Raw genomic sequence first — 23,726 nt, forward strand, 5'->3', positions numbered from 1 at the left:
TGATGAGCACTGACAGCTGGCATTGATGGACACTGACAGGTGGCACTGCTGGGGCTACACTGATCATCAGTGTCCTGATGATCAGTGTAGATGTCCCCTCTGAGGACAGCTCATGAGGAGAGAAATACCGATAACCGGCATTTCCTTATTTACAAGCGTCAGCTATGATTGGACATAGCTGATCACATGACCGAGCCGACGTCTTTGGCTCTTTCCGTTGATCGTGATCTGCTGTGTCCGAGGGACACAGCGCACCACCAATCGCCCCTGTAGCCGCACACGTGCGGTTAGAGTGGGAGGACGTCATATGATGTCCTCCCAGAATGAGAGAACCGCCTTGTACCTGTCATTACCTTATATGGCAGGCGGGAGGGAGGCGGTTAAGCTTCCTATGGGAGTGAAATTTTCCTTGGTTTGTGTGCAATAGCCAACCAAGTAGTAGATTGTTTATTTATCTGCTCTAGCCACTTTACCAGTTGTTTAGTGACTGATCAAACTCTTTGGGCTCATGAGTACACGGGGCATTTGGAAAACTCTTCTGAACGATGGAAACTGACTGCTGGAAAACGTAGGTTAAAAAACATCTGTTTTGCCACGTTTGCATACCGCGTTTACGAAAGTTTGCACTTAGAAGCGTTTTTTTAAGATAACCTTAGGAGATCTTCCAAAATGCCCAGAATGCACTGAAAAACAGTAAAAAATTAACTATTTCAGACATTTTGAGAGAAATAGAGAGAGCAGAAGTAGAGAGAGCAGTATGTGTTGAGATGACCTGTCTTTTCTGGTTGTATTCACTATGAATCCTATCATGAGCATAATGCAGCACGTTCTACCATTTTTTCCTCCATGGAACTGACTGCGCTGGTGTACTAGGTCCATTTTATTACATGGAAAACACTTTGCATGCATTTCTGATGATGAAAAAAGGTTCTGGACAGCATCTGGATATGAAACAGTTAAAAAACGCTTCTATATGCAAACGCTTATAAACGCGGTTAGCCGCATTTACAGGTATTTGGCATTTGAAACTCTGATAAAATCTACTCCTGAACGCAAGTTTGGTGCGTTCAAAAAAACGACTGTAAACTCAACTGCCTGTAAGCGACTGTAAACGACTATGTGTAAATGGACACATAGGAAAACATTAGGGAGAGTTCAGGGGCTGCTAAAAAAAATGCAGAAAAGCTCCTGAACGTCAGCTGCAGTGTACATGAGCCCTTACCCATCAAAGAAAATATGGTTTCATCCTTAAAGTGGTTGTAAAGGTTCAAAGTTTTTTTCCTTCATACATTCTATGCATGAAGGTAAAAAACCTGTGTGCAGCAGCCCCGCTAACACTTACTTGAGCTCCTTCACAATCCAGCAATGTGCATGAGAGTCTCGGCTCTCTGGGGACTCTCCCTTCTCATTGGCTGAGATAGTGAGCCAATGAGGAGAGAGTGGGTGGGGCCAAGCCATGGCTCTGTGTGAATGGACACGCAGAGCACCAGTTTGGGAGCACGCTTGCTCGGGTGCCCCCATAGTGAGCTGCTTTCTCTGGGGGCACTCGGCAGGAGGGAGGAGCCAGGAGCACCAGCAGGGGACCAGAGAAGAGGAGGATCAGGGGTGCTCTGTGCAAAACCATTGCTCAGAGCAGGTAAGTATAACATGTTTTTTTTTCTTTATTGCTTTTAACCACTTGCCCTCTAGAGGATTTACCCCTCTACCTGGCCAGGCCATTTTTTGCGATACGGCACTGCATTATTTTAACTGACAATGGTGCAGTCATGAAATGCTGTACACAAATGAAATTTATGTCCTTTTTTTTCCCCACAAATAGACCTTTCTTTCGGTGATATTTGATCACCTGTGCATTTTTTAGTTTTTGCACTATAAATAAAAAAAACTATTTTGAAAAAAAACAAACAATATTTTTGACTTTTGCTATAAAACATATCCAGTAAAACTATTTTAAAAAATCTAATTTCTTCAGAAATTTAGGCCAAAATGTACTCTGCTACATGTCTTTGCTTAAAAAAAAATCCCAATTCGTGTAAATTACTTGGTTTTCATGAAAGATATAGCATCTACAAATGGCGGTATACATACTGGAATTCGTTTTTTTATACTAGTAATGTCGTCTATCAGTGACTTATAGCGGGACTGTGGGGCATTCTGACACTGAGGGGGAACTGACTAACTGCCACTGACATCCCAGTGACACTAATACAGTGATCAGTGCTTATTATTATTATTATTATAATACAGGATTTATATAATGCCAACAGTTTGTTCAGCACTTTACAATACAAATAAAAAGCACTGACACTGCACTAATGACACTGGGCAGGAAAGGGTTAACATCTGGGTCGATCAAAGGGTTAACTGTGTGCTGTGAGTGTTTTGCTACGGAAACATACTGCTGTGTATTTCTCAGAGATATACACAGCAGCATGTTATTGCTGGCAGGAGAGAGACCTATGTTGTTTACACACAGGTCTCTCCCCTGCCAGTGATTCTCGGGAATCTCCATCCGGGATCCGGTGATCAACATCTGTAGCCGCGCACACCCACTCCTGGAAATGCAAAATTATGTGATTTTGCGCAGCTGTGCCGCCCTGTAGCAGTACTTCTGCTATAGGGCGGTCGGGAAGTGGTTAATATTACTTTAAAGTGTTTTTCCACTTTTGCAGTCACATTTGAGAAAACCCCATTAAATGTTTGTTATATGTGCACACAGCATACCTGAACATTTTTTAAAAATATTTCTTATCTTTTAGATGTCTCTTTGGGGAAGGTGTCATGGCTGACTGTTCACTGTGGTCTGTCCCAACAGAAAGGCTGGTGCCTGGCTGAATCTAGTTCTCATTGGACAAGCCCAGAGTCTAAATGTTTAACCCTTTGCTAGAACAGACAGTGTCAGAATCTAGTGCAACTGATAAGATGGTATCTGTCCCCACAATACAGACAAGGTCAACTAGGGTAAAAACAGCTATCCAGCCCCTTCATAAACAAAGTAGAATTTTTTCCTTGCTGACATTTGCAGAAAATATCTAAAAAGACAAGCAGCAATTTTTAAATAATTTTTTACAGTTATGTGAATGGGGCACATAACACATATAAAATACAATATGTGTTATTCCAAATTGGCTGCAAAAGTGGAAATATTTATTTATTTCAGGTACTTGTATAGCGCCGTCAATTTACGCAGCTTTACATATATATTGTACATTCACATCAGTCCCTGACCCTCAAGGAGTGTACAATCTAAGGTCCCTAACTCACATTCATGCATACACATACTGGGGCCAATCTAGACAGGATCCAATGAACCTACCAGCATGTTTTTGGAGTGTAGGAGGAAACTGGAGTACCCGGAGGAAACCCACGCAGGCACAGGGATAACATGCAAACTCCAGGCAGGTGGAGCCGTGGCTGGGTTTTGAACCAGCGACCCTAGTACTACCAGGCAGAAGTGCTAACCATTTAGCCACTGTGCTGCCCCTGCGAAATACAGGTGTACCTCGGTTTACTACTTTAATGCGTTCTGTGGGACTTTTCGTATTGCGAAAAATTTGTAAACCGAAACACAGTTTCCCATAGGAATGCATTGAAAACCAATTAATTTGTTCCGGAGGTCAGAAAAAAGTAAAAAAAAAAGTCTTTTATCTGTTCAACACTCTTTATAAAGTGCACTTTAAAGGCATAAATACTGTAAAGGGACATGATTAAAAATTAGATCGTAAATGCATTGAAAACCAATTACTCTGTTCCGGAGGTCAGAAAAAAGTAAAAAACAGTCTTATCTGTTCAAAACTCTTTATATAGTGTACTTTAAAGGCATAAATACTGTACAGGGACATTATTTAAAAAAAATTGTAAATGCATTGAAAACCAATTAATCCATTCGTATTGCGAAAAAAATTTGTAAACCGAGGCATTATTTTCAATGGCTTTTCATTCGTAAACCGAAAATTACGGTAACCGAGGCGTTCTTAAACTGAGGTACTCCTGTACACTTTAAAGCGGAGCTCCACCCAAAAGAGGAAGTTCCGCTTTAAGGACTGCTTCCATGCTCCCCATTAAGGAGTGGCACCTTTGGGGGGTGGGTACCCGAATTTGACAGGTACCCGCTCCCACTTCTGGTCCGATCAGAAGCGGAAGGTGTCCTCCCCCCTTCCCTCCCTGTAGTCTTTTGGGAAACATGACAGGTCCCAGAAGACTACAGGACCATTCACGAAGTGCAAGTCTACTCGCGCATGCGCAAGTGAGTACCCGGCTTTTGTAGCTGCTGACCTTTATTTTTTGATAGGGTGAGTGGAACTCCGCTTTCATGTGGACAGTTATACAAGACTGGACACTGATCTTTTTGTGTGAATAGTGTACATAACAGCTTTTGGAGCTAACTTCCCTCATAAATACAAAATAAGGCCTATAATGTATAGGTGATTAAATAACCACCACAAACCACCATTTGTGTCCTTTCTTTCAATGTCCTTCTTTGATCAAACATTGCTTAAAAAGTCCCTCCTCCAATAATTGTCCCCCTTTGAAGGTGTTGACTTACAGAAGGATCAGAGAATGTTAACCTAACAGAGTAACACCAAGATAAAAGTGGATAAAGATAGTAGGGGAAATTATCATGCACATTAAGTATGCAGGCACAGTTAGGAAACACAAGAGTATTAATATTATTAAAGAATATATAATCCCAACATTTCATATTCCTGATATGTGCCTGCTGTACCATGTACTTGCATGAAAATGTATCCTGTTCCCTTTCTATTGCTTCCTTTATGTGAAATCCCTGGTGTTCCTGCCAGTCCCTCTGCTTTCCTATTAAAGGCTGACCACACTAGGCATGAGAGCACAGCACGGTCAGTTCTCTAGCTGTGCTGCTCTGAATCCAATGCTGATCAGATTAGTGCTGATTTGCCCCCCTCCCCTCAGCCTGCACAGCAGCATAAGATCATTGTACTGTTGTTTCTCTCCCCTCAGCTCAATAACCACTTCAAGTCCAGACACTTTCTCACCCTTCCTGTCCAGGCCAATTTTCAGCTTTCAGCGCTATCACACTTTGAATGGCAATTGCGCGGTCATACAACACTGTACCCATATGAATTTTTTAGCATTTTTTTGAGACAGATAAAACTTTATTTTGGTGGTATTTATTCACCACTGGGATTTATATTTTTTTGCTATATAAATGAAAAAGTCCTCACATTTTGAAAAATAAGTGTTTTTCTTATAAAATTCTGCAAATAAATAATCTTTCTTCATAAATCTTGGCCAAAATGTACTCATCTATCTTTTTAGTAAAAAAAATAATAGCCCAAATTAGTTTATAACCAAAAATTATAATTATTTTACATTTTTATTTTTTTTTTATATTATTTATGTTTTGTTTTTTTTTAACATACTGTCATCCTAGCAGTACAGTGTCACCATAGTGACACTGTACTACTTGTGGGGGGTGATGAAGATTTTATTTTTTTACACTGATTGCTTTTATACCCATAAAGGCTGTAAAAGCAATCATTTCTCCTTCTCTCTGGCTGCATTCCTGCAGCCATTAAGAAATACTGTGCGAGCTGTGATTAATCACAGCTTATCACATGGTACAAGGCTGTTGTGAATAGCCTTGTACCATGTGACCTCTGTGATCATTCACAGATTTCACCAGTAGTAACCAATGTCAAGAAGTGACATCTTATTTACTACTGTTCATGTGATCACCACACATGATCACACAGAGGTCCTGTGCAGCGATCTGTGTTCCACTGTGTCCTCCAGTCGTGGTGCCGCGTGCTCACAGGGATTAACTTCAGTACAACCAGCCTTCCCATTGCAGGATCAAAACTCATCCGGTTCCTGCCCATAATTTGATCTATCTATGGCTGATTTAAGAATTTTTCAAATTACTAGATACAGAGTACTCCTGCAATGGCTGATATCTTATCATTAAGGGACACTGTGGTGGCCAGTCTGTATATGGGAAATTGGAGTTTCTATTGCAGACTTCTTTTTCTGAAAATACTAATGCCTGCTTATATTGGCTTCAGTACTTTCTAAGTCATTGACCTGAAACAAGTATATGTATGGAGGAATGCAGCTGTGTATTTATTCATTTTTTGTAATGGTTGAACAAGATGGACTTGTGCCTTTTTTCAACATAACTAAGGAACTGTGTATGTCCCTCTGTAATTCATATTTACCCTATAATGCTAATGGGGTAACGAGAACAAGCCACTGCTCAAATACAAAATTAGAAAAATTAAAATAGACTCAATACACTAGCATACCTTAATTTACCTTAAAGAGGAATTCAACCTTGGAAGATATGCCGAAAAAAAAGCAGACAGAGGGCAAAGTAGCAATGACAATAAATACCTGTTGTCTCCCTACAGTCGCACTGTGTCTTTGTATGGAGCTAGCCATCTTGATAGAGTTGGGACTTTACTTCATCAAATTAGAACAGTGAGCAGCACAGTCATCCTTATACCGATTCTCACTCCAAATCTCCTGAGACTAGCAGTCAGAAGCAGCAGTGCTTTAGATCTTACATAGCAGATATACAGCTATAAGGCTATAGGCACAGGAGTATCTAGGCTTTCTCACATAGTAATCTAACGCCCTCCAGGTTAGGTAGATAGGCAGTTTGTTTTTTTTATTTTTTTAGATAGAGATTAGCAGCCTGGAATGAGTCAGCTGGGAGTGAGGCAGGAGTTCACCTCAGGACAGGCTGGGAGGCTCAACAGGTCAGGGCTTCTGGAGCCCTCCCACCTCTCCATAAACTGAAGAACTTTCTGGAGGAGGGGAGGAGGCCTGCATGTTTGAGGGAGCTTCGCCAATCCTCTAGCACAGGGGCGGGCAACTGTGGCCCTCCAGCTGTTGTAGAACTACAAGCCCCATGAGGCATTGCAAAACTGACAGTTACAAGCATGACTCCCAAAGGCAGAGGCATGATGGGACTTGTAGTTCACCAACAGCTGGAGGGCCACAGTTGCCCACCCCTGCTCTAGCAGGATGCTGGGCATGGTAACAAGGGCAATCCTTAAATGTGGCAGAGCCTGGGGGGAGATGTGCAGTGTCAGGTGGAAGATGGATTGAAAGAGGCTGGCGTGAGAAGCCTGGGAGGGGGCCCCAGGGAGGGGAGAACAGAGAAGAGAAGAGGATCTCCCTTGCCTCAACATTTCCTGGAGAGGACTGCCTGTGTAGCAGGTAAGGAACCAGCCCAGCATAAGGCCTGAAGGCAGCCACCAACCCACTAAGCTAACAGGAGAGGACAGTGTGAGTACTCAGGGCCAGATAAAGGGAGAGGGCGGTCATGTGCAAAACCCAACTAGCTTCTCATCTGGAACTGTTCTCAATTGACAGCTCTTAAGCCCCCTTGCTCAGAAATACCCTCAGGCAGCTTGGTGAAGAGGAGGAATCATCCAGGGTCTGAGGAGGTACACTAAAAAGCCTTTAGTGCTCTTCAAGAAGACTGTTGCTATCTGCATTTTTATACATAGTTGCTAAGGAGTCATCCTTAAGTTCTACAGTTCCTCAGGCATCCCATATACCCATAGGCCCCATCCAAGTTTAACCCCTTAAAAAACTACAAAACCAAGCTCAAGGACTTTTTACTGACTCCAGTGTGCAGAGCGTGAAAATGCGTGCTGCCTGGCCGTGCAGAGAATAGGGGGACCCAAACGAATCCAGCGGCCCTTACGAGGGTAATGCTACACTAGGAATCTTCACATTTTGAGTTCAGTTGCACTTTACCTCTATTATTTAAAGATTGAATCCTTGGTGTGTAGTAGATTAAATCAATAATGGCCAGTTATTTTGCCGAATTGGAAAAGTTTAATAGTGTAGTTTGCAGGACAAAGGGTTAGGGACAATCAGGGCAAATCGTCAGTTACTCATCTATCGTCTCAGCATGTACAGTTCAGCAATGAATATGTCCCAGTATGGAAAATTGCACCTTCTATAACCATGTGAAGTCTGCGCTACATGGCTAGTAATACTATACCTGAAACACTCCTGATGCATGACTGCAATCTAAACATCCATCAATTATCCAGCACAACTCGCTTCAACACATTAATAGTGATTGGCTGGACTTTTAAATGTTAATGATAAATATTTATCCATGTAGTTCAATCCCTTTAGAGAATGTATAATACTGAAATGTAAGGGAATTTAGCTTGTCACAGCCACAGCTGAAACTATTCCTAAAAGTTTCCCTTGAATTCTTGTCTGTGGCAGGATCAGGGGAAGACTGACAACTCATGGGGCAATAGGGGATCATGGGGCCCCTGTGTCCTTGCCCAAATTCAAAAAAGCCTATGAAAAAGGTACCAGGGGCATCTCATGGGGCCCCCTACAGACCCAGGGCCCTCAGGCAGTTCCCGAGTTTCCAAATGGTCAGTCCGCCCCTGGACAGGATGCATATTTACTTTATAAACAGGCGAATAGTTTTACCTATACTCTGTGCTGACTTCTGGGAGTGCAGTGAGACAACTGCAGGTGCAGGGGGTATACAATCTAAGAAATATGTAAAAACTGAGTATTGTTACAAAAATTATAATAAAGAGAATGACAATCTTATGTAAGCTATAAAATCCTAGCGGGAATGGCTATAGTTTGAAATGGAAAGGTTGCTTTTAATATCAATATTTAACAAATTAGATATTTCAGTAATACTTTAAAAATATTGAGACTTTCAAAATGAAAACTTGCTTACCCTACAATCCTCCTTCAGTGTATAATGAGTATTAAAAGCTCAATTTAGAAAGCTAACACACCAAGATAAGCATAGTTATTTTTTTTTTTTAAAGTGACAGTTATTTTCAGTCCAATTAAATTAAAAAATTACAGTTGCATGACAGAAAATACAGTGCCTTAGGTTACTGTTAAAGCTTCAGGAGTTGTATACTTTATATATTTATGTCATTTTTCCAACCATACTTTTTTAACAATGCTATTTTTATAAACTTAAAAAATAATGCCATGTTCTAATGTTATGACCTTCCTACCAAGTTTCTTAATAAAATGTGCTCATATTTTAATGACTGCTGCATCCATTATGTAATCACAAGATGTACTGTTAGTACAAAGCTGACTTGCATGAATAAAATGTTAAAGATCTCAGGGCTCCCATTATCTCTCCACAGCCTCTTCCCCCCACCCTGATTTTACTCCTGGCCGACATTAAAAAGAATTCTAGATGTCCTTAATGCTTGCCTAAAGCCCCAGACTCCCAATCCTGAGCTTTCTCTCTTCTTCCATCTTCGAGTATCCAAGTCACTGCCTCCATGAAGTGGGCACCACCTATTGCCTGTCCAGCAGTGAGGTCCTCTCAGGACCCAGAAGAGAAGGCTGCATTGTCAACGTCAACACAAGTGAACAGTTGGGGAGTGCCTGGCATTGGCGCATCTGCAGTGCTGAAAATGCAACCGGCAAGGGACCCAGACAGCGGTGAATACATCTTTTTTCACAATCTATGTGTGGTGAGTTTGATGTGGGTTTATATTTGCCCTAGAGATGAACTTTAAATCTACCTGTTTACTTAGCAGAGATTTATACGTGGTCCTTTAGAAATTTAGGCATTTAAAGTGGTTCTAAAGCTACAAGGTTTTTTTTGCATTCTCTGCAGTAAGGTAAACAAACCTTCTGTGTGCTGCTCCTCCCCTTTCCCCAGACCCCTCCTTATACATACCTGATTCCGATTGCAATCCAGCGATGTGCATGAGAGCAGCACCTCTCTCAGCTTTCTCCCTCCTCAATGGCTCAATCACAGCCAGTGAGGAGGAAGTGGAGGGGGCAGGGCCAGGCTTTGCCCTGTGTGTCTATGGACCCACAGAGTCGGCTCAGGAGCGAGTATGCATGAGTGCCCCAATAACAAGTGGCTATTACTGTTCTGGGGACAACTCAAAATTTGGGCTTTTCTTTTACTTTCACTTTCAATGATAACAGTAAACAGGACAAATAGAGAAGGTGAATCTCACTAACGGGAGCACAGGCAACAATGAAAACCTAGCAGGTGTTCTAATCACCTCCACTCTCTCCAAAACTATGAAAAAAAATGTCCTTTAGTTATACTTTAAGTAAATCCCAACAATTTCCATATTTAGGTTTCTATGCATTACTGTTGTGAGAACTGATCCAAAAAGGCAGAAACTACTCAAAATTAACTTTTATATTTTACATTCCTTAAGGCAGAGTACCAGCCGTTTTTGTGTTTATTAAAAGTCAGCAGCTACAAAAACTGCAGCTGCTGACTTTTAATAAACACACAATTACCTGTCCCAGGTAAGTGATGTTCCCACCCGCGCCCCCTTCTCCCCTTCTCTCCTCCATGGCGCCGGCATCTCAACAGTGGGCATCAGGCTGTGACAGCTTGCGGCTTCACAGCCTGGTGCCTACAGCGCATGCGCGTGTTGCGCTGAGCCTCCTAATTGGTCCAGCAGTCTCCTGGGACCTGGGAAAGTTAAGGAGGGGGGGTCGAACGTCTGGCTCACTTTGCCGCAGCGAACTGAGCCAGAAGTGGGAGTGGGTACCTGTCAAAAACATGTATCCGCTACCCCCAAAAAGTGACAAATATGGCAGTGGAGGGGGGAGGAGGCAAATAAGCGGAGCTTCCGCTTTTGAGTGGAACTCTGCTTTAAATATTGCATGCCAGGGCCACTATTTAATTACTGCGTGCATTTAATTATTTATTTATTTCTGTGAATTGACTTTAACTCCTTTTATGCAGTATTTACCAAGTGTTTTGAGCATTTTGCAGTAAATACCTCAAAACTACATAGTGAATTGAGAGTTTGAGGATTGCAGACTGATGGCATCATCTCAGCCTAGGGCTAGGCAAATTCACATGCCTGGAGATCAAATGTTGCTTTTCAATAAAAAAATGTACAGCTTAAAAATAATATAAGTGTGCTGTATATTGTTAGATGTCAGGAATGAATTACTGCAATAAAAACCTTACTGAAAGGTACACCTTAAGGTACAAAGTTTCTGACAATGTAGAAGTTGATTTCATGTAACATATTCTGCTTACTCAAGCAACACTCTTAACTGGCATTCTAGCAGTTTGTTAATATGAGGCATGGTGAGAATGTCCCCCTGCTGATGCTTTATATAATAGTACTTGGCAAAATTTACCTTTTACTTCACTTTAATAACAGGATATGTATTTGGTACATGTCTGGTTCATTCTAATCTCTTACTCCATGCAGTTAATAATAACACATTAATAAACAGCAAAGCAGATGGGCAGTTAGCTAAATGGAAAATATGATGTCTACTTAGAAAACATTGTTAAAGGCCACTATATATTGCAGTAGATGACAGTTTGGCTAAGTTCCCTAATACTAATCGTCTGTTCTTTTGTGGTATTTAGCACTTTAAAATATGTTGTGTTATGTGAGCTAAAAGCAGTTGCTTTGCATGCTAGAGACCACATGAGTTATTCAGGACTAGAGCCGGATCTCCAGAAACACAGCAGCACTCCTAGCACTACTGGATGGGAATGTTAGAAGAACTGAGCATACTTTTTACCATTGCACTGTGCTGGCAGTAGGCAGTGTGAGAAGTGTCAGAACAATAAAGGTAAATTAGATTCTAAATCAGGGGTGTCAAACTCAATTTCTTTGTGTGCTGCATCAGCATATGGTTTGCCTCAAAGACTAGATGTCCAGAGCACCCCCCCCCCCTTACATAAGATGTCAAGAGCCCCCACACCATCAGACGTCAAGAGTCCCCAACCCTCCCTTACATCACAGTGCACTACCAATATCTTGTACTGCTGCTGCTGCTGCTGGGAAGAAGCTGTGAGAGTTGTTGGGAAGCAGAAAGAGCAGGGTCTGGAGGAAGACCAAAGGAGGGCTGCAGGCAGCTGCCAGAATCTGCTGAATGCTGAGACCAGGGGATGTGGAGATGAGGGGCTGCTGTGGCTGTACAGAAAGTCTCAGGATCTGTAGGAGTTCTCTTCTCCTCTTTGCTGCCAACTGCTGAGATTGGAGGAGGGCAGAGACAAGCCTCTCTGTGGCTGCACGGAGATCTGGCGTGGGATCTGGCGAAGGAGTTCTACTCCTCTTTGCTGCCGACTGCTGAGACAAGGTGGAGGCAGAGATGAGGGGGCTGCATGAGAGGTGCAAGGGTCTTGGTGGGTCAGATTCGGCCCATGGGTCTTGTGGTAACACGTGTTCTAAATGGTGAAAGGGACACTTTTTACAAGACTTCATCTCTGGATTCGAAAATCTAGAAACTCTAGATTGTAGATTGTATCTTTACATTTCTGCCATTCTTTTTCAATATTGGTTATGGATTCAATGGGTTTCAAATATTATTTATTTTAATCTTTTCAAGTATATTGTAAATAATAATTAATTAAATATATAGTATATATATATATAATATATAATAATGTAAATATAATTGTAAGTATATTTGTAAAGTTGATCCAGGGAATATGCAATTGCCTCTCGGGGGATCAGGAAGGAATTTTTTTGCCCCTGCAGGAGCAAATAGGATCATGCTTTGCTGCTTTTTTTTTGCCTTCCTCTGGATCAACGGTGGGTATAGGATTATAACTTTATATTTTTTAAATGGTTGAAATGGATGGACTTTTGTCTCTTTTCAGCCAGACTAACTATGTAACTATATTGTAGGCAGCTCGGAACTAAATGTTATTTTATAAACTCCATGTTTATGCATGTGTATACATACCTATTATTACAGATTGGCCCCAAATCTATGATAAATGGGCAGCTTCCCTCAAGGGCCTTTGGTGACTGACCTTTAACTCCAGCTTTCTATACTGATGTATTGGTGGTCCTTGGTCACTTAAGGCCTTGTTGACCCACCTTCTTTAGTCTGCAGCTTATTTCTCTTGTTCCTTGTCTTACATTCCTGACTACCTCCGTTGATTAGCAGTACTCTTGTTCTCTATGCTGGATATATTCCTCAGGATCTGCATACCTGTGTGTCTAAAGGTCATACACAGTATGGTCTCTTTTACTCATGTATAATGGATTGTAATCAAGACTTTTTGATTATGCTGCGCTGTTGTGGTATACAGGGTTGCCTTATTCACCACATGCAATGATACTGGGACTAGAACTGGTTAATTAATTTTAAAATCAGGAAATGTGTGGGATTGTTATTTTCACTATAAAAATATTACACCCACTTGGCATTTTGTTACAGATACACACAGCTGAAGAGTATACCTGCCGAGAATATTCAAAAACCATCAAATGCATAATACTATCAATTCACATGGCTCATAAAAAAAATATTTTAGCTGTGCTTGCTGCATGTGTAAATCTCTGCTGTTGGAAAGCTGTTAATTTTCATAATGACAAAGATAGTATTGTCTTGTAGAATTCACATCACCACCTTCTAAGAGGGTTTATTCTTCATGTATGGTGACTAAGAGTTTTGTTTCACATGCTTGTTTTTTCTAATAACCTTTTAAAAAGCATTCACATGTCAGCAGTCTTGAAGGGCATATTCCTGACTTACATTTATTAAAGTAGATGTAAACCCTAACTGATAGACCTTAAGTTTACTTAAGTACTTTGTTTCATAAACATCTGGCATTTTTTATTTATTAAAAAGTACAAAAAATCCTATTTTTATCTCAGGACACATCTCTATGATAATTAAATAAACTAGGGACATCCAAAATCTGTCCAAACTGAGAGGCGGGAACACTCATACAAAACCAAAGGGAAACCCAGGGCATAAAATAGACACTGGCAGAAATTTTGATTGAATTTAGTACACATTGTATCTTCTAAAGCAGTTACATCGACCTTGTAAAACATAGGTAAGGCATGTGCAGAAGATCAGATTGAAGCCTTATAAATCTAAGACACCAAGGTCTGTAGGTGAAAGTCCAAGAAACATGGGAAAAGGGGGCCTTTGTCTCACAATTTATAAGTCAGCACAATCCATTGAATCCATTTTGAAATAGTAGAAGGTTAAAGTGTTACTAAACTCACAACAGTAAAATCAGTCTGTAAATGCAGTAAAGCATGCTTGTAATCCCCACTGTGCAACCTAATGGGTTAATCCTTTGCATTGTGTAAAAAGGTTGTTTGATCCTGTCTTCCCTGATCTTCCACTTCTTCTACTGTCCCTAATCCATCTGCTGATAGTACAGAGCTCTAGGAGTCACTCTGCACATGCTCAGTTTAGTATGTATTGCTAGAGAGTTGTTTTTTCTTTGGGAAGGTGCATGTGATCAGCACAGGGCCAATCAGCATTGTCCAGACAGAGGATCAGGGTCCTGCAGTCTCATAGGACAGTCAGGGCAGAATGAAAACTTCTCCTACAAGTGCTCAGCTGGACACAATAGAAGTCACAAGATTGCTATGTACTGCTGATGAGAAAATGTATTTCTCAGTTTCTATTTACTAAAATAATTGCATTTCCATGTTGTGTGTACAGTGGGAGACCAGATATAGTAGATGCAGGGTTCTGGGTTTAGTAACACTTTAAGAACCTATTTCATGACCTTCAGGAATGACCAGTAGGGAATTCATCTGCCAAAAAAGAAAAGGGGCATAAAAGTAAACCCTAAATAACCTCACCACATCTAGGCAATGGAGAGAATCTCCATGGAGTAAACCAATGTCAGACACAGGGAAGGCAGTACAATATCCTAAATAAAGTGAAAATTAGCATAGATTCTTATTGTAAAACAGCCTTGCTTGTGCAAAATCAATTGGGGCTTCCTTGGAGGACAATGATGATAACTCGGAAACCCTTCTGTCCAAAGGGATGGCCTCAAGAAAGGCTACTTTATGGAATAACAGTAAGCAAATGACCCAGATAGGGTTGAAGGAGGTATTTGTAACACCAACAATACTAGATTGTAATAGTATGGCTGGAGCGCAGGTCCTACAGGGGGAGCAATAGGTGTAACCACTTGTATGAAAGCAAGGATCAGCAAAAATTGAACAAGAAGGCATTGAAAAAGAATGGACAGTGCAGACACCCTACCTTTAATGGCATAGGAGCCAAGTGTTGTTCTACAACCGACTTCAGGAAAAAAGAATGTCCCACTGAAAGAGACACATGGGGAAAAAACTTAAAGAGATCTACACCAGTAAAAATAAGCGTGGAACATTTGATGAGAAATCATTGAGATTAACTTTTGCAAACCTTGTCAGCATTATAGAATCTAAAATGACCCCCTTCTCAGAACCTAGCTTACAACATCCAGACTGTCAGAGCCAGTAACAGAGAAGCAAGATGTAGGCTCAGTCCCTAAGATACCAGATCTGATAATAATGGTAGGGCAAGAGAGCAACAGATTGACCTACCACACACTGTGAAGCCTATCTGGAGGTAAAAAAAAGTAACTGGAATGATCTTAGCTTCCACCCAACAAATCAGACGTAAAAACATTTCTAGAGAAAATGCATAGATCAGAGTAGAGTGATTCCACAGCACTATCTGCTGCGTATACCATTAATCCCGCAAAGAGATTTTGTTCTGCTTTTTTAGTGAACTAAGAACATACCCAGCATTTCAAATGCCTGCATATGTCCCAGAGAGATGTATATGTTCCTTAGATTTAGATGTTGTCTGCTGAGAAAATCTGCCTGCCAGTTATTTACCCTGGGAATGTGTACCACAGAAAGCGCTGAAACATGAAACTAAGACTGGATAGACTGCAACATTCCCAGTGACCACTTAATGATTGATCTACAGTAAGCCACAACCAGGGGCGGACTGACCATTTGGAAACTCGGGCACTGCCCGAGGGCCCGGGGTCAGTAGGGGGCCCCATGAAATGCCCCTGGTACCTTTTTCATAGGCTTTTTTGAGTTTGGGTAAGGACACAGGGGCTCCATGATCCCCTATTTCCCGGGGGCCCCATGAGTTGTCAGTCTGTGTGACTGGGTGACTGATCATGAGGGGACAACAGGCAAAATATTCAGGACTCCAAGATCACTCCAATACACCAGTGTACTCACCTGAGGCAGGATACCTGAGGCAGGACCTGAAGTCACAGCTTACTTTTAACTGAATGTATGATGTATCTAGTCCCCTTTCAACCAGTTCTGTTTAAAAAATGTGTTAGGCCAGATGATTGACCTATGCCTCTTTCTACCTCATCCTGTCTGCTCTGTCTAAATGCAGCTGTAATTGAATGGGTCTAAAGGCATACAGCTTTTACTATTTTCTCTTTTTACAAAACTCATAATGCCCTGTGACACTACAGTAGTGTCACAAGTTCCCAATGCATTCAGGGTATCATAAATAGTTTATATAAATATAAAAAAATATGAATTTGAAAACCTATATAAAAACCCTTTATGTGAAATCCTATATCCCCTTTCTTTCTCATAAAAGACTCCTTTTTTTTCCCTGTCATTTCAGTTTAACCAAGATTAATTGTGCATCAATATATAAAGCACAAATTCAGGAACCTTCTCATTTTATAGCTACAGTGTTTATTTTTAAGGGGTTCTATTCATGTCTTGAAGGCCAACAAGAAAACAAGTGCAAAGCATCTTTTATTCCACAGTTGGTTCTTTAATAAACACCTTGAGAATACTTATAGAAGTGAATGTGGTTATAAAAGGATAAAGCCATGATAGAAGAACTTAGCAGCTGATCTAGATCTGGGCTCCCTCGATATTTAAGTTGATTTGTGAAGATCTTGCACTTTTACTATTTTCTTTTGATGTATGCATATATTTTACTTTAAACTGACAGCTTTAAGCTTCAGTCATAGCAAATGAGATATTCTGCTACTTGAGGTTAAAGTAGGCTATCCATTTCCAGAAAAGAAATACTACTAATGAAAAAATCAACTTTGTTTTAACTTTTCAAATACAATTTAAAGTAAACCGGTGGAATTCTACAAATTAATAAACAAGGAACAAAAGTAAAATGCACACACCTAAAGGCAATTTTTTAGAGATGCACAAAGGCTTCAGAATCCCCAGAATCCAGGATGCAATCATATGCAAATACAGACTTTTTTCTAGTAGTCAACTGCTAGTAAAAAATTACAGTAAAACTTCTGACAACACAGGTTTTAGAACATGGTTTTACGAACACCTTAAATCCCAGGTAAAAGGCAGACTTTGTTCTAAAAGTCTTCCCCTCTCTCTGATCATTTCCTTATTAGTTTCACTCTCTCTCTCTCTCTTCCACCTTCTCTCTCTCCAACCGCCTAACAGTTACCCATAGAAACCTTTGTCATCTCATTCCTTCTCTTCTCTACTCTGCTACTGACCACCTCTATAACAAAATATCATCTCTGTCCTGCCCCAACCTAGCTACTCCTGTCTACAACACTTCACTATCATCCTCCTTCGACACACTGGTCCCACTCACTACACACAGAATCAGAACCCAACCCCTACAACCTTGGCAAACAGATGACACCAGAAGTCTGAAAAAACATAGCCACACTCCTGACTGCCTATGGCATAAGACTGAGTCTCAGAAAGATTTCAAACAATATTAATCTGCCCTCCAAAAATACAATTCCTGCCCCCTCACTGCCAAGCTGACCTATTTTATCACTCTCGTTAACTTATCATCCCCTCTCTGATAATTCTTCTCTACCTTTAACTCTCTATTTTATCTTTCACTGCCTTCACCCACTAACTCACTCAATGCCCAGGAGATTGGCAATCGCTGCAAACATAAGATTGATACAATTCTTGAGGAGATCTTTGCTGTACAGATACTTTCTCCACTTAATACTCCCATGCCCACAGGTACAATCTTTACTTCCCTCATTCAACCCCACCACTATAGATGAGGTTGCTAAACTTTTTTTTATAACATCCACCTAACCACTTGCCCCCTGGACCCTGTTCCCAAAACTACGTTCACCCTCTGGCTCTATCCTACACTTTCTCACATCTTCAATTTCTCCCTCTCTTCTGGCATCTTCCCCAACTCTCTAAAACATGTACTAGTCACCCCCATACTTAAAAATATCTCACTAGACCCCACCAATCTTAACAGCCTACGCCCCATCTCCCTCTCCCCTTTTTATCCAAACTCCTTGAATGTCTGGTCTACAACCGACTGATAGACCACCTCACAGAGAATAACCTTCTTGATCCCCTTCAGTTTGGATTTCGCCCTCAACACTCCATAGAGAATGCCCTCCTAAAACTTGCAAACAATCTGTTTATGGCTAAATCCAATGGACACTACTTTGTACTCCTACTCCTGGACCTCTCTGCTGCCTTTGATACAGTTGATCACCCACTCCTCCTCAAAAAACCCCATGCCTTTGGTCTCCGTGACTGTACCCATTGCTGGTTCTCATCCTACTTATCCAATCGCACCTTTAGTGTTACTTACAATTCTACTTCCTCCTCTTCCTTTTCTTTGTCAGAGTCCTCCAAGTTTAAGTTCTTGGACCTCTTCTATTTCTCAATCTACACCACCTCCCTGGGTCAGCTTCCCATAGCTTCTAATACCATCTCTACGCTGACAACACTCAAATTTATCTCTCTATCCCTCAGCTCACTCCTTCAGTCTCCTCACATACCAATAATTAACTAACAGACTTATCAGCCTGGATGTCATACCACTTCCTAAAACTCAATCTTTCCAAAACTGAACTCATAATTTTTCCTCCCCCACGTACCTCTTCCCCTGATTTCTCTGTTAAGATCAATGGCACAACAGCCCTTCCCCACATGCCAAGGTTCTAGGTGTCATCCTAAACTCTGAACTATCCTTTCAGCTCCACATCCAATCACTGTCCAAATCTTGCTGCCTCCACCTCTGTAACATCTTGTCAAGGTCCTACCTTTCCTCAGACCTTGTGCTGCTCCATGTGCTGGCATCCATCTTAGGTGTCTGCAAAGCATTGTGGGATCTTTTATGCTTTCAGCCCTCAGCGGCTCCTCCCCCAGGAGGTGGCGGCTTATCACATATAAGTCTGCTGTTTGTGGCTGTCCATTGCATTCGTGTCCTGTCTGTTGCACAACAGCAAGCTCCTGTTTAGCTACTCATTGCTTTCCTGGATACTGACTCGGCTTTGGCTAAGACTCCTCCTAGCTTCTGACCCCGGCTCTGGCGACCATTCTTCCTGGCTACTGATCCCGGCTCTGGCGACGATTCTTCCTGGCTCCTGATCCCGGCTCTGGCGACGATTCTTCCTGGCTCTTGACCCCGGCTTTGGCTACAATTTCCGCTGTTGGACTTGCATAGACTCTTGTCTTATTTTTATATTAATACACCTACCTTTAATTGCACCTCCTTGTGTGTCTGGCTCCTCGCTCCCTGACACTACACGAATGCCATGAATCCTGATGGTGCAGGTACGCCCCCGCTCCCTATGTTGGTTGCCAGACTTGATCAGCAGGATCTCTTGTTGGCTCAGTTCGCTCAGTCGTTGCAGACGCTGCTTGCATGCACAGCGTACCTTGCTCCTGGTGCTATTAGGCCGGTTGTCACTACTGTGGTCGCTCCCGTTGTTGCTCCGGTTGTTGCACCTACCTCCACATCTGCTGCCGCACCTGCGGTGCCCAGAGGTATGACTGGTTCAGCCCCCCTTCCACAGCGCTTTGGGGGTGAACCGAGTCAGTGTCGGGGTTTCCTTAACCAAGTGGGCATATATTTTGAATTGATACCCCACGCTTTTCCTACTGAGAGGTCAAAGGTGGGCTTCCTAATCTCGCTGCTCTCGGACAAGGCCTTGGCCTGGGCAAATCCCTTATGGGAGAACAATAACCCTGTGATTCACGAGTTTGCCGGTTTTGTTGCCTCCTTCCGTACGCTATTTGATGTGCCTGCTCACTCCGCCTCTGCTGCTAAGCTGCTCATGTCCATGCATCAGGGTTCACGAACCGTTGCCGAGTACGCCATAGAATTTCGTACCCTGGCGGCAGAGGTGGGTTTCAACAATGAGGCTCTGGTGGCTGCAATCTCGTCCTTCAATGCATCTGAGAGACCATGAGAGAAAGCAGCCACCAGAGCCTCATTGTGTACATTCTGTTATCAGTTGGAGGTTTGGTTTTGTTATATTGTGCGTTATATTTGTATATAACCCTTAATAAATTATATTTTTACACCATACTTGAGCCTGCATTTCCCTGTGTCAGTTCACGCATCTCTGGTCTTACCGGGAGCCCTGACACCAGGAAAGCAATGAATAGCTAAACAGCAGCTTGCTGTTGTGCAACAGACAGGACACGAATGCAATGGACAGCCACAAACAGCAGACTTATATGTGATAAGCCGCCACCTCCTGGGGGAGGAACCGCAGAGGGCTGAAAGCATAAAGGATCCCACAATGCTTTGCAGACACCTAAGATGGACGCCCGCACATGGAGCAGCACAAGGTCTGAGGAAAGCTAGGACCTTGACACATCTCCAAAATATGCCCCTTCCTAACCAATGACACCACAAAGCTCCTAGTTCACTCCCGCCTCAACTACTGCAATTCCCTCCTCTTGGGATCACCTTAACATAGGCTATCCCTCCTTCAGTCCATCATAAATGTTGCTGTAAGGCTCATCCACCTTACCAATGTTCAGTGTCTGCTACTCCACTCTGTCAATCCATCCACTGGCATCCACTCCCCCAACAAATTAAATTCAAACTACTAACAGCTTATAAAGCCACCCACAACTCAGCCACAGCTACATATTTAGTGTCTAAATACCAATCTAATTGATCTCTTCATTCCTCCTAAGACCTCCTGCTCTCTAGTTCCCTCGTCATCTCCTGCCATACTCGCCTCCAGGACCTTTCCTGAGCCTCTCCTATCCTATGTAAATCCCTACCCCAATCTGTCTGACTATCTCCTATTCTGTTTGCCTTTAGAAGATCCCTGAAAACCCTCCTCTTCAGAGAAGCCTATTCTACCCCCACCTAACAACTGTACTCTTATTTTCTCCATCAGCTCATCCCCCACAGCTATTACCTCTTGTATCACTTGACCCTCCCTCCTAGATTGTAATCTCTAATGAGCCCTCTGATTCTTTCTGTGTTGAATTGTGTTGTAACTGTACTGTCTACCCTCATGTTATAAAGTGCTGTGCAAACTGTTGGCACTATATAAATCCTGAATAATAATAATAATAATAATAATAATAAAAGGGCATGTACAGTCCTTTCATTGTTTTATTTAGCCAAGCATGTATATAATCTTACCTATATAGCTCAATATTTTAAAATATTGTTTCTTTGTATAACTTTAAATTTATATTTACACATGGGCAGCCATATTTGCTCATTACATACACAATCATAAACTGTTTCCTGTTTCAAAGCGCTACACAGTGGTTGTGCTTCACTGCTCCTTCCCGCAATGCAAATCTTTGAGGCTGATATCTTATCTCACCTGCTGTAAAGAGAGAGATAGAGTACTGTAATTGCACTGAATGTACAAATCTCTGTTTTTAATACAATAACAAAACTATGTAACAGTGAGCTTCTAAAAATGATCAATTTGTAACAAAAACTAGCTTACAGTAAACACTGTGATAGTAATTTGAAGTATTCTGTCATTGAAAATGCACAAATACTTTTTTTTCTTCTTAAAAGGTCACCTTGAATACATATTTAAAGGCTAAGTTCATCTTTTCCAGAAAATAGCTTGTGCAGTCAAGGGGCCTAGTAGATGAGGAAAACTGCACAGCTTTCTAAAATGTCCATTAGCTTAAACATTTATAGCCAGCCATAAATGGTTCGAATCTCAACCGCTTCAGCAGGGACTGGCCAAAATTCAATCCATCTATGGGCAGGCTCATCGACTTGGGTACAACCAGCACGTCTGATTTCTACCATGAGATTATTGCCAGTGGCTTTAGCCACTAGCAGTAACCATTGTGTTCTCCCGGAAGGGACAGTTCACCGCAACCCCCTTCTGGGAGAACACAATAGCCCCGTGGGATGCATTGACTAACTGTGTTGATGGGGGAATCAAGCCATTTTCATTCCTGTAATCTGTGGTTGCAGTAAAGAAAATCTAATCATCTATGGCAGGGGTGGGCAAACTTTTTGACTTGAGGGCCGCAATGGGTTCATATATTGGACCCGGGGGCCGGACCAAGAGTAGATGAATTATGTGTATGTGTCATCCATAGTAAGTATAGTAATATTCCCCCATAGTAAGCATAGTAATTAATCCCCCATATAGTAATTAATCCCCCAGAGTAATTCATCCCCCATAGTAATTCATCCCCCATATAGTAATTCATCCCCCCATAGTAATTCACCCCCCCATAGTAATTCATCCCCCATATAGTAATTCATCCCCCATATAGTAATTCATCCCCCCATATAGTAATTCATCCCCCATATAGTAATTCATCCCCCCTATAGTAATTCATCCCCCATACTAATTCATCCCCCATATAGTAATTCATCCCCCATATAGTAATTCATCCCCCATAGTAATTCATCCCCCATATAGTAATTCATCCCCCATAGTAATTCATCCCCCATATAGTAATTCATCCCCCCTATATTAATTCATCCCCCATATTAAGTCCCCAAGTCCCCCCTGTATCAATTCACTTACCTTTGCTCCGCCCGTTCCTCTCGCCGTGTTCCCACGCCGTTCCGGTGTAGCATGAAAATCTGTCTCCTATGAGGATCTGCCCCCCTCGACGTATCTGCGCATGTGCCAGTTTCAGGCATTAGCAGCCGATCGGCGATCTCCGGCACATGCGCAGATACGTCGAGGGGGACAGATCCTCATAGGAGACAGATTTTCATGCTACACCGGTCTTCAGGGCGGACTGTGAGAGGAGCCTAGCTCCGCGGGCCGGATTAAAAGGTCTGCCGGGCCGTAGTTTGCCCATTGCTGATCTATGGCCTACCTTAGCCTTTAAATTATAGTAGCTATCAGCCGTGAGCACAACAAGGATGTCTCACTCTGCTTTTTGATATTTTTAATTACTGTTTATTAAATGGAATTCAGAGCAAGGACTACATGGAATGTAGTAGAAGGAGCAGGACTCCCCCTACTGCAGAAGGGTAAGAGATATTCCAGGGTAGAGGAAGAAGAGATAGGAGCTGCAAAAGGAAGAGATGATTGAGATCTCCTTAAATAATAACACAGATTCACCATTATGTTCTAGAGCAGTGTTTTTCAACCTTTTTTGTGCAAAGGCACACTTTTTTCATGAAAAAAATCACGAGGCACACCACCATTAGAAAATGTTAAAAAAATTTACCTCTGTGCCTATATTGACTATATATAAAGTAATTCTCTTGAATAGGAATCAAACACAAAGAAATTATTTTATAATTACTTTATTATGAAATAATAAAGTATTTTATAATTGGACCCGGGGGCCGGACCAAGAGTAGATGAATGATGTGTATGTGTCATCCATAGTAAGTATAGTAATATTCCCCCATAGTAAGCATAGTAATTAATCCCCCATATAGTAATTCATCCCCCATAGTAATTAATCCCCCATATAGTAATTCATCCCCCATAGTAATTCATCCTCCATATAGTAATTCATCCCCCATAGTAATTCATCCCCCATAGTAATTAATCCCCCATATAGTAATTCATCCCCCATAGTAATTCATCCCCCATAGTAATTAATCCCCCATATAGTAATTCATCCCCCATAGTAATTAATCCCCCATATAGTAATTCATCCCCCATATAGTAATTCATCCCCCATAGTAATTCATCCCCCATATAGTAATTCATCCCCCATAGTGTAATTCATCCCCCATAGTGTAATTCATCCCCCATAGTAATTCATCCCCCATAGTAATTCATCCCCCAT

The sequence above is a fragment of the Staurois parvus genome, unplaced genomic scaffold, assembly GCF_062004578.1.
Source record: "Staurois parvus isolate SC_StPar_1 unplaced genomic scaffold, SC_StPar_1.0 ptg000165l, whole genome shotgun sequence".
Classification (NCBI taxonomy): Eukaryota; Metazoa; Chordata; class Amphibia; order Anura; family Ranidae; genus Staurois; species Staurois parvus.